Source organism: Emys orbicularis, chromosome 11, assembly GCF_028017835.1.
Source record: "Emys orbicularis isolate rEmyOrb1 chromosome 11, rEmyOrb1.hap1, whole genome shotgun sequence".
NCBI classification, from domain to species: domain Eukaryota; kingdom Metazoa; phylum Chordata; order Testudines; family Emydidae; genus Emys; species Emys orbicularis.
Genome location: NC_088693.1, coordinates 32,201,004 through 32,213,065, shown reverse-complemented (window position 1 = coordinate 32,213,065; position 12,062 = coordinate 32,201,004). Strand labels below are relative to the sequence as shown.

The 12,062-nt window shown below is 47.3% G+C and overlaps 1 protein-coding gene across 6 annotated transcripts in view; it reads right to left on the bottom strand.

Annotated features, from left to right (window-relative positions):
* The window catches only part of MARCHF7 (membrane associated ring-CH-type finger 7), a 34,963-nt gene extending 34,181 nt beyond the window's left edge, over positions 1-782 (bottom strand). For all 6 annotated transcript variants that reach the window (XM_065413409.1, XM_065413408.1, XM_065413412.1 and 3 more), the window contains exon 1: positions 701-782. The gene's annotated coding sequence lies outside the window, so the exon portion shown is untranslated. The remainder of the gene's footprint in view (positions 1-700) is intronic.
* Positions 783-12,062: the final 11,280 nt, after the last annotated feature.

The following is a 12,062-nucleotide window of genomic DNA, read 5'->3' as shown; positions in this document are numbered from 1 at the left end:
TTCAATAGCCATTCCCACCTCCCCAAGTCTTCTGTCTTAGTGGCGGTAATGAGTAGGAGAAGGGATAATTGAGACGTCTACATAGATATACGATTGATTAACTCTGAGCCCTCCCAGACTACTCAGTCCATCGGGGTCAAGTTTCTTCCCCAGACTCACTCAGGAAGATGGGGCTACTCCCCCAGCCTGGCAGGAGAGGGAACAGGGCAACTCCCTAGGCCCAGAGGAGGGAAAGGGGAGGGGTCATGCCGGGAGCAGGGAGGGAGTCTGCGCTGCTCAGCAGGCCCCACCAGGGGCTGGGCTGGTGTTGGGGGCACAGGCTGAGGCTGGCCCCAGGACGAAGCGGTTCGGAGGGTGGCACGGGCAGGGCTGAGCCATACCTGGTGAGCTGGGGACAGAGGATGTTGGAGAGTCAGAGCAGGTGGCGGCGGGGGCTGGTTGTTCGTGCCGCACCTGGCAGGGTGGGCGGGACAGCGGGGGACGGAGAAGCTGAGTCTCTCCAGGTCAGGTAGAGACCCGGCTGCTCTGCGGCCCGACCGGGCCGGGCCTGTTCCTTAGGCTGTGGCGGCGGGGAGGCTGCTGCCGCCACAGCCCAGAGACAAGATGGATATTGCGGGCCTCAACCTCCGTCAGTGTCGCCCCGCCCCGCGGCCAGGCAGGGGGAGCCCCACACCCCGAGCCATTCCTGTCCCCTACTCACCCGAGCCTGCGTCGCGTCTCCTCTAGTCCCGTCCCAGACTCCCCCCGCTGCGGGCGGCCCAGCCGCCTCCGCCTGCAGAACTCACAATGGCGACAACTCCGAGTCGCCAGTCATAGCCCCGCTGACGCCCCACCCCTCCCCCGGCTCTCGCGAGAACGGGCGGGGGAGGCCGTTTCCTCCGCTGTCTCTCTGCTTGGCCCTGTCCCCTCGCCACATCTGGGAGCCCCGACCCACTCGGGAGAGGAGGAGAGTCCCCAGCGCCGCCCCCCCTTCTCCCGTTACCACGGGGGGGGGAGGGGGGTGTCCGATCGATCGATCCCCCTCTAGCCCCCGGCGTTACTGCTCCAAGAGATGGAGTCCAAATGCCTCTTCCTCCCACCCCATGGTACGTGTGATGAACGCTCAAAAGGAGCAGTCCCAAACTTACTCTGCTGCTTCCTGTCTCCCCACCGAAGAAGGTATAATCGTGCTGGGGCCCAGCACCACCTGAGTGCTGCTGTCCCTAGGGTTCAAAAGTCATGAATCGAACTCCACGCTATTAGAACAGCCTCAGAAATCACGGAATTAAAAACAAACCCACACTTTCTCTCCCTGAGTCGTTAGGGTCAAGGCATCGCAAGCCCTTGGAGGGGTGTGATTATTTCAGGTTCAAAGTTCAATCTTAAAACCACACAAATGTGGGCCTCCATGGCCTGCACTGTAGGGAAGTTCTCTCACTCTCTGGCCTCTAGGGTTGGAGAGTTGCCACTCTGCCCTTCTTCATCCCCGCTTACTTCAACCCGCCTCCCTCTTCCTCCTCCTAGCCCGTTCCTGTTTCTCTCCCTGTCCCATCTACTCCCCAGCCCCACTTACACTTCCTCTTCATGCTCCTCCACGTTTACTTGCTCCCCATATTTTCCCTTTCCTCTTACCAGCTCCTGCCCCCTCATATTGACTCTGCTTCTTTAGCACATTACATCTCCTCAGTCTCTTCCTGTCTAACAGAGCTGGTCAAATATTTTTGAAATTCAATCAAAACTGACCAGAACAAATTTCACAACGTTTGTTTAGTTTTTCAACAGCCCCACCGTCTAGATTCCTAAACAGAGAGCCCAGAGGGTGGCAGTGTTCCCTGTAGGCAGCTTGGCTTCAGTCCCCCAGGGAACAAGAGGCGATGGCAGCACTCATTACTACAGGCAGCCTCACTTCATTCCGCAAAGCTGCATGGAAACGGCTGTCGTTTTAACTGAAGGCGGAGACTTTCAGTTTGTACTATTGTCCTACTAAAAGGTAATAGGAGATGGCAGCCATTTTGATTAAGAGCAAAAGTTCACAAAATTTGTCAAATCGGCAGACTGAGAAGCTGTGAAGCATAAAATCATGATGGTCCTTGGGATAATATTGAGAGAGCTGGCAGCTTTGCACTTTCCCCCATTCTTAGAATCACCACACCAAAGAAGATCACTCCCTGGTTTTCGACCAGAACTAGGGTTACCATATTTCAGCAAGCAAAAAAGAGGACGGGAGGAGCCCCGCCCCATCCTGCCCTAGCCCTGCCCCTGCCCCTCCCACTTCCCGCCCCCCTCAGAACCCCCAACCCTCCCCCCGCTCCTTGTCCCCTGACTGACCCCTCCTGGGACCCCTGCCCCTAACTGCCCCCCAGGACTCCACCCCCTACCTAAGCCTCCCTGCCTCTTGTCCCCTGACTGCCCCCTCCTGAGACCCTCCCCCCATCCTAACTGGCCCCCTAGGACCCTACCCCCTACCTGTCCCTTGACTACCCCAACCCTTATCCACACCCCCAGACAGACCCCTGGGACTCCCACGCCCCATCCAACCACTCCCCACCCCTTGACAGCCCCCCCCCAGAACTCCCGACCCATCTAAACCCCTCCGCTCCCTGTCCCATTGACTGCTCCGATCCCTCTCCCCACCCCTGCCCCCTGACAGCCCCCCCCAGAACTCCCAACCCCCCCCCCCCCGCTCCTTGTCCCCTGACCACCCCTCCTGGGACCCCTGCTCTTAACTGCCCTCCAGAACCCCACCCCCTACCTAAGCCTCCCTGTTCCTTGTCCCCTAACTGCCCCCTCCTGAGACCCCCCCACCCTAACTGCCCCCCCGGACCCTACCCCCTACCTGTACCCTGACTGCCCAAAACCTTATCCACACACCCCCAGAAAGCCCCCCCCGAACTGACCCCCCCGCTCCCTGTCTCTTGACTGCCCCCTCCAGAACCTCCCTGCCCCTTCTCCGGCCCCCTTACCCTGCCGCTCAGACCAGCGTGCTGGGGAGGAGGAGCAGGGGGAGGAGCTCCAGACTGCTGGTGCGAACGGCCGGCTGGTGATCTGCGAGGGAGGGAGGGAGTGCTCTCAGCTTCAGGGGAGAGGAGGGGGAAGTGGAGGAGGGGCTCTCTCTGGCTGTCGGAGCCCCATGTAAGTGGCACCATCCGGCCGGCTGCCCTGTTAGCCGCGCGCGCTCTGCATGGGGGGGGGGGAAGTCCGGACATTTACAAATTCCCCCCGGACGCTATTTTTAACTCTAAAAGCCGGACATGTCCGGGGGAATCCGGACGAATGGTAACCCTACCAGAACGCCTGGTGGAAAGGGGACCCTGGTGGCTCCGGTCAGCAATGCTGACTGGGCTGTTAAAAGTCCGGTCAGCAGCACAGCAGGGTTAAGGCAGGCTCCCTGCATGCCGTGGCTCCACGCGACTCCCAGAAGCAGCGGCACATCCCTCCCCTCCGCCCCCCGACCCCTGGCTCCTAGGCTTAGGGAGAGCCAGGAAGGCTCCACGCGCTGCCCTGGCCCCAAGCGCCCCTCCGCAGCTCCGATTGGCCAGGAATCGTGGACAGGGCAGCACGCAGAGCCGCCTGGCTGCGCCGCCGCATAGTAGCCGGAGTGCGGACATGCCGCTGCTTCCAGGAGCTGCTTGAGGTAAGCGCCACCCAGAGCCTATACCCCCTCCCTCACCCCAACCCCCTGCCCCAGCCCTGATACCCCTCCTGCCTTCTGAATCCCTCAGCCTCAGCCTGGAGCCCCCTCCTGCACCCCAAACCCCTCATCCCAAGCCTCACCCCAGAACCCACATCCCCAGCCATAGTCCTCACACACCCCCATATCCCAAGCTCTGCCCCAGCCCAGAGCCCCCTCCAGCACTCCGAACCCCTCAGCCCCAGCCAGAGCCCTCAGCCGCTTGCACTCCAACCCCCAGCCCAAGCCCAGTGAAAATGAGCGAGTTAGTGAGGGTGGGAGAGCAAGCAACAGAGGGAGGGGGGATAGAGTGAGTGGGGGCAGGGCCTCAGAGGAGGGCATGGCAAGGGTGTTCAGTTTTTTGTGAGTAGAAAGTTGGCAACCCTACAGGTGAGTCCTGAGAGAGGGGGGAGACAGCGACCCGCAGGGGTTGGAGAGGGGGCGATCGAACAATGGGGTGGGAGGGTGTCGTGTCCGGTTTTAAGAAATTGGAAAGTTGTTGTCACAACCTCTGCAATAACTCAGCACTGCCTTGACCTTCAGTTGTGCCATTGGCATGAGCCCTAATCTCTGTCACCCTATTTCAAGCTCCGGCATTGCCTCTGCCCCAGACTTTATCTTTGCCATCACTCTAGCTCAGAACTTTCCCAAACCACTACATTTCCAGTACTCTGGACTCCACGCTCACGCAGATAGAATAAAGGGTGAGCAATGGTAGTGACACACCCAGGTCTATCAAATCACTTCACTCTGTAACCCATTCACCCTCCTAAGTGCGATCTTCACCTGCTTTTGGACTGTGACAGGGTCTGTTTTCTGACTTTCATTCTCAGAGAAACAGAGAGGAGAGGACTAAGGGTGTAGAAATGGAAGAAAAAGATAGTGGTAGAGAGAGGTTGGCACAAAGAAGAAAGAAAGAAAACACTGAATGCAAGAACAGATACAGCAGAAAGGGCTAAACTAGAAAAGAAGAACTTGAATAAAATGGAAGATTTTAGATAAAATATATCAAATGAAACATTCCAATAGGATGAAAAATATATAGGAAAATTCCCTGAGGGAAATGGGCATTGAAAGAAACAAGGAGAGATACATGGAGGCATACAAGGAGATTAGGAAGAGGGAGGAAAAGGGGAATGTAGTGACTTATTTTTAAAAATAATTAGTTACAGATCATAGCATACAAAATTTTGAATCTATTGATTAAATGTAATTTGGAAGTTTTTAGCAGCACCAAAAATCTGAAAAACATTCCAAGTTTGAACAAAGAGATAATTCATTCTTCTCAAGACTCAAAACCCCTTTGAATATGGTAGATCACAATTCTTTTCCTTTTTTGAAAAGTTAACATATATGGTTGGCCTGATACAGAGCTACAGGCTTCTCAGAAACTCAGTCTTACCATCACTATTAAAGTCATGAGACTGCAATTTGAAACATCCCGTATTCATGACCATAGTACCATTGAATGCACCTTCAGCAACATTGTACCACAACCAACAGAGAATTTACCATTACGTTAGAGAGATATGTAAAAGTTATTATAGAAAGGATGGTGATAAGTTGTTCTCCATGAGCACTGAAGGTAGGACAAGAAGTAATCAGCTTTATCTGCAGCAAGGAAAATTTAGGTTAGATATTGGGGAAAATTTTCCAACTATAGGGACATTTAAGAACTGCACTAGACTTCCAAGGGAGGTTGTGGAATCCCTGTCATTAGAGGATTTTAAGAACAGATTAGACAAACACCTGTCAGAGATGGTCTAAGTCAGTGGTCTCCAACCTTTTTAAGCACAAGATCACTTTTTGAATTTAAGTGGAACCCAGGATCTACCTCAAAGAAAATGTAGAAATAACAGTAATCACACAAACCCAATCACTCTTGCCCCACCCCTGCCCCGAGGCCACACCTCTGCCCTACCCTTCTCTGAGGCCCCGCCCCGCTCATTCCCAGCCAATGGGAGCTGCGGGGGTGGTGCCTTCAGGCAAGGGCAGCGTGTGGAGACCCCCTGCCCCTCCCCCCCAGGAGCCGCTGCCAGACATGCCGGCCACTTCCGGGAGCAGTACGGGGCCAGGACAGGCGGGGAGCCTGCCCTAGCCCTGCTGCGCTGCCAGACTGGAAGCAGCCGATCTCCCGGTTTGGCTGTGGGAGGGTCGGTAACCCTAGACTGTGACCGAGATCGACTGTCAGAGGCTCCACAATCGACCAGTCGATCGTGATCTACCGGTTGGTGACCACTGGTCTAGGTATACCAGGTCCTGCCTCAGCACTGGCAGATGGACTAGATGACCTCTTGAGCTTCCTCCCAGCCCTACATTTCTATGATTCTATCATTTTCGCTGCCCTGTGCTGATTGGCCTTTTGTACCAAACATGTCCCTTTCCTCCCTTCTAGTCTCTTAATCTCAGCATTACTCCACACCTGCCCTCTTGCCCTCTTCTCCCCTTGTCCTGTCTCCTTTGCTCCCCTTCCCTTCCATGATCCGTTTCCATTCCCTTTTCTTTCCAATTAGCTGACCCCCTCCTAATTAATCCCACACCCACAAAAAAAGGAACTAACATGACCTTTACTGTCATCACATTGTTCAATCTGCTCATGCATTATATCCATTCCCCCACCCTCTGTCTGTTGTGTCTATTTAGACTGTAAACTCTTCAGGACAGAGAATATCTACTACTCTCTGTTTGTACAATGCCTGGCACAATGGGGTCCCTGTGACGGGTTGGATCACAGAAACCCAGTCTGCCCCTGCTTTCCTGCCCTGGCAGCTTAGGACTTCAGTGCCCTGCCTGGTTTGAACCAGACCCGCTAGCCTGCTGCAAACCCAGACCCAGGGTCTGAACCACGTCCCCTAACAGCTGTAGGCTTAACTGAAAGCAACTTACAGAAGTGTTCTTGTCTTTAACACTCAGATGCCCAACTCCCAATGGGGTCCAAACCCCAAATAAATCCGTTTTACTCTGTATAAAGCTTATACAGGGTAAACTCATAAATTGTTCGCCCTCTATAGAACACACAAGTCTATGTCTAAGAAACTGAATACAAATAAAATCTCACCCAGTAAGCTTCCTTTTACAGACTAGTCTCCTTCTAGTCTGGGTCCAGCAATCACTCACACCACCTGTAGTTACTGTCCTATGTTCCAGTTCCTTTCAGGTATCCTTGGGGGTGGAGAGGCTCTCTCTCTTTAGCCAGCTGAAGACAAAATGGAGGCGTCTCCCGGGGGTTTAAATAGACTTTCTCTTGTGGGTGGAGATGCCCTCCTCACTCCTATGCAAAATCTAGCTCCAAGATGGAGTTTTGGAGTCACATGGGCAAGTCACATGTCCATGCATGACTCAGAACTACAGGTAGCAGCCATGGTTCACATGCTACCTTGAACATCCTCAAGTAGACTTCTTATGTGGATTGGAGCATTCCAAGATCCATTGTTCTTTAAGTGCTTCTTGATTGGGCATTTAACTTTGCAAATTCCTTTCTAAAGAAGCTGACCAAATGCCTTACAAAGCTTACTTAGAAATCAAGCAAGTATACAGCCAATATTCATAACTTCAAGTACAAAAATGATATATGTGTACAAATAGGATGAATAGATTCAGTAGACCATAACCTTTACAGAGATAAGTTACATGGCACATGTAGCATAAAACATACTCCAGTTATGTCATATTCCCATAAAGCATTATGGGATACATTGTCACAGTCCGCATCTTGGTTCGTCTGTAGGCACTACTGCAATAAACACAATAGTGATAATACAAATTCACTTCTGATAAACATCTGGTGGAGCCAATTCCAAAGTGCTTCTGTCTGTCACATCTCCAGGACAAGCTATGAATATGTTTTGGGTAGAGGGCACTGAGCTCCCTCCTTTTTATGCAATTTGGATTGTTTGTTCATCCAAAAGAAATGTAGATGCTTATTAAATATTTTAAATACTTGTAGATTATTTAAGGTAGGATTTAATTCTTACAATCTGGAACCTCCGGTTTCAGTGAGTAACATTAGCAATGTAGGCCCCAATCCTGAAAACAATTATGCACATACTTAACTTTATACGTGAGTAGTCCCATTGACTTTGGTGGCACAATTCGTGTGTGTAAAGTTAAGCACATGTAGGAACAGGACCTTGATGAGCAGATAAGGGAACGCATCTTAGGTCCATAGTGCTATTCCTTCAGTCTTTCAATATTTGACTGATTCAGCTATGATGCAGAGCACACACTGCCAGCTCTGTGTGTGTGGCAGCAGAAGAGGGGGTGCAGAGAAGAAGCAGGTTGAAGGTTTGGGGGGATGCCCCAAATCTTGCTGAGTCATAGATTAGTGGAGTCTGAAATCATCCCTTTTATTGTTGCATGGTGAATGCTAAGGTTACATGTGACTTTTGTATTCCTCTCTTCATTTTATCAATTTTTAAAAAAACAAATGCTATAAAATAGTCTTATTCACTGTCACTAGTAATAATACTAACAAAATTAAAACAATCACAAAGACAAAATAATTTACAGCACATCTGTTAATAGTTAAATAAACTATTATGGTGCTGTTAGTAAGGCATGTTGCATAATTCCAATGGGAAATTTTTTCCATTTATTAAAAACATATGTCCAAACTTTATTTTATATCTAGGATTTTGCTGCTGAAGAATTAGGAAAATAAGGATTTTTAGTAAGGTCAAAGTTACTGCTTCCAAAGATTTTTCCTCAATTAAAATTGATATAGGATGCTTTGAAACAAAAACTTTTCAAACCTTATCAAAATCAAGATGACATAGGTTAGTCCCAGAAGTATAGTCTTGTAAGATAAAATATTGCAATGTGTGTGCCTATTTTATAAATGTGTTCTGCTTATGACTTGTTTCTTTTTCACTATCTGAAAACATAACTCAAAAAGAACAGGAGTACTTGTGGCACCTTAGAGACTAACAAATTTATTAGAGCATAAGCTTTCGTGGGCTACAGCCCACTTCTTTGGATGCATATAGAGTGAAACATATATGAAACATATAGTGAAACTCTATATGCATCCGAAGAAGTGGGCTGTAGCCCACGAAAGCTTATGCTCTAATAAATTTGTTAGTCTCTAAGGTGCCACAAGTACTCCTGTTCTTTTTGCGGATACAGACTAACACGGCTGCTACTCTGAAACCTGTCATTATAACTCAGTGTTTCTTGATAATTAATCTTCTTTTTAAGACATTATAAATGTCTATTTCAATCTGCTACATGTTAAAAGCAACCAGAAACCTTTTCTTCCCTGTGCCCTTTTTGCTTCACAAGTGTGCAAGGAAGAGGAAGTCATTCAAAAGCATGTTGTATACTTAATAGTGGATTAAGCTGCTCCCCCAATAATCTTCAGGTAAAGGAACAGAAGGATCATAACCCTCTGCTTCTTTTTTTAATCCTAAAACATGATGGTTGGAGACTCTTGATATATTCTCCAGAGGCTCAACCTCTGAGGTAATAAAGTATTACCTTAATGTGCCTGCTAATATTTTAGAGCTATTCAAATACATCTTAATTTGGTCCTGTTCTTTAATAGGATAATTGGTCCCTTTTCAGTGGTTCTTTTAGTATTTCCAGGTTTTTTAATTCTTGGGAATACAACAGTTAGGTTTTTTATTCATCATTTTTAAAAGCTGGTTGTGAAGTCCTTCATTTTATGTCCACTTTCCTAGAAGCCACAGAGCCTAACCCCGTACGAAGGCTAGATCTGCATATGGTGCAGACTGCAGCCTCTGACAATAAATTAGTCACTGAGGAATCTTTATCTTCACTGCTAATTTTCAATTTAATATATTGACCAAGCTGCTTCTGTTGCTTTATCTTCTCAGATGACTTGTATTCTCTCTGACTCAGTTTTGCCAAGATAACCAGTCTCCCTTGCAATGCCAAAGTAAATATAAAAAACACAGATGAAATTACACAATGCACAAACATTAAAAACAAAAAATCTCTGGGACTCCAATAATGTCACATTACAAAATAGGAAACCTCGATCCTTCCTTAAAAATAGCTTTCATAGATAACTATGTCAAATAAATTTTAAATTTACAAATTATAGAACATCTTTACATTCCATTAAATAGGATAAAATAGTTAAGATTTATAAGATAGGCATTATATACAAATAAAGCTAACAACTGACAATTATAAGCATGAAAAAGAAAATACAGGCTTGTTCACATAGCAGTCCTTTGTTTAAAGCATCTCTCCCTGTTGATATCCTCAATAGGATGACAGTGCTCCCAGACATATTTGGAGAGCAGGTCAGGGAGCAGTGCTGTTACAGCAGAGTCCTCTATGAAACCCCCTTTTGCTTGTAATATCCTCAATAAGGTTGCAGTGATCTCAGCTGCAGGTGAAGAAAGGCCCATGTGGCAGTCAAGTTCTATTATCTGATATTCACAAGAGCAGTGAAAAGTTCTCCTTTGGAACTGAAAATGTCCCTGTTTGCTTTCAGTCAGGAAGTTATTGTTCTATTGTTGGAAGCCTAAGAAAATTTGTTCAACTTTGTTATGTCTAAGTTAGATGGAACAAAAACAACTGCACAAAAACATTTTTAACTTGATATCCATGAGGAAGTCTCTTAGTTACATATGAAAAAAATATATATAGTTATATGTTTGTGTAATAATTTCTGGACTTGCTCAAAAGCATACTAAGATTTTTAGCAAAGTGCATTCAAGCCCTGCAATTTACAGCATTATGTAAAGAGGTGGGGCGTAGTTCTCCCTCCCCAATCTCATCAGCATGTTGGCATAGTGTCCAATGACAAGGTAATTATTGTTATTGTATTTGTAGTTAAAGGTTGAGAGTTTGGGTGCTAAGGAGATGAGGAAGTGGGAGGAGTGAGGCTCCCAAATTGTAAGTAGCACAAACAGAGAGAGTTACTGTGGATTTTCTGTAATTGAAATACAGACAGTTCTGCAGGAAAATTAGTGCTTTATCCCATCTCCTAGAACTGGAAGGGACCTTGAAAGGTCATCGAGTCCAGCCCCCTGCCTTCACTAGCAGGACCAAGTACTGATTTTGCCCCAGATCCCCAAGTGGCCCCCTCAAGGATTGAACTCACAACCCTGGGTTTAGTAGGCCAATGCTCAAACCACTGAGCTATCCCTCCCCCCTTTGTTTTTTATTTCCTTCAGTTATAGTTTGTCCATCATCTAGATATCGTGACACACAGTGCTAAAATTACAATAAACAGCTGTTTCCAACAACTAATACAAATCATACCTTCCCCTGCCTCTTTCCCCCTACCATTCAAAAGATAAATGCCCCTGGCTAGAAGCCCAAATAAGAAAAAGGTAAAGTAAACTTTTTAAAGTAAACTGTTTTTAAAAATGAAAAGAACTGAGTGTTTCCTTCCTTTTTGCACATAAAGCACCTAAGAAATCAAACACTGAGGGAGGCAGCATGGTCTAGTAGATTGGACACAGGACTAGGAAGCCACTCTTGACTTCTAGCCATAACTGTGTCATAAAGTTATTTTATGTCATTGGGCAAATCATTTAACCTGTTTATGGGCCACTTGCTATGTTGCTCCGTGCAGTGCAGACATGGCCAGATTAAGGTAAATTGTTAATTAAATTAAAAATTCAGGAAATGCAAATATCTTGTTCTCCCACAGTTGTTGCTGGTCCCTTTGGCCCAGATTTTTAAAGGTTTTTAATAGTTGCGAGGCTCAGCATTGTAACTCCTAAATCTAATTTTCAAAAGGGATATAGGCACTTAGAAGCATAAATCCCATTTACAGTAAATATGAGTTAGGCTCCTAAATCAATTAGGTGTGACAATGCTGAGCACAGTAATACCAAAATATCTTAAAAATCTGGGCTTTTGTGATTATATGTAGTATGTTTCTCATGTTAGGGCCAAATTCTGCTCTAATTTGCACACTCTTAAACTCCTTTTGGCTTTGTAGGGGTTTCATGAAAAGTATTATTGTCCCATTGTACAAATGGAAAACTGAGCCAGAGAGAGATGTCCCAGGCCACAGAGGAGTGTCAAAACTGGAACTTCAACTCAGTGATTCCTGTATCTCAGCTCTGCGTTCACTAGACAATTGACCAGATTCTCTTCTGTATCCATTTGATACTGGGTGCAGCAAAGAAAGGAGAGATTATCAAGGAATTGGTTACAACTCTCTTATTCTCTGCACAATTTAGAATGCTTGTGGCTGTTCCAAACTGCACCAGCTGTCTTTGATCTCATGAAGTGCTTTCCACTCCAACCACTCCACCTCAATTGGCAGGCCTCTCCATGCCTCCGATACACCCACGATATAGCAAGAGCAGCGGGGTGAAAATGTAGAAGGCTCCGATGGCTCTAAATCTGCTGGGAATCCCTTATACGGGAGTATTTCCACCTGGAGTGATCTTGAAGGTTCATCTACCTTTACACCTCTTGAACC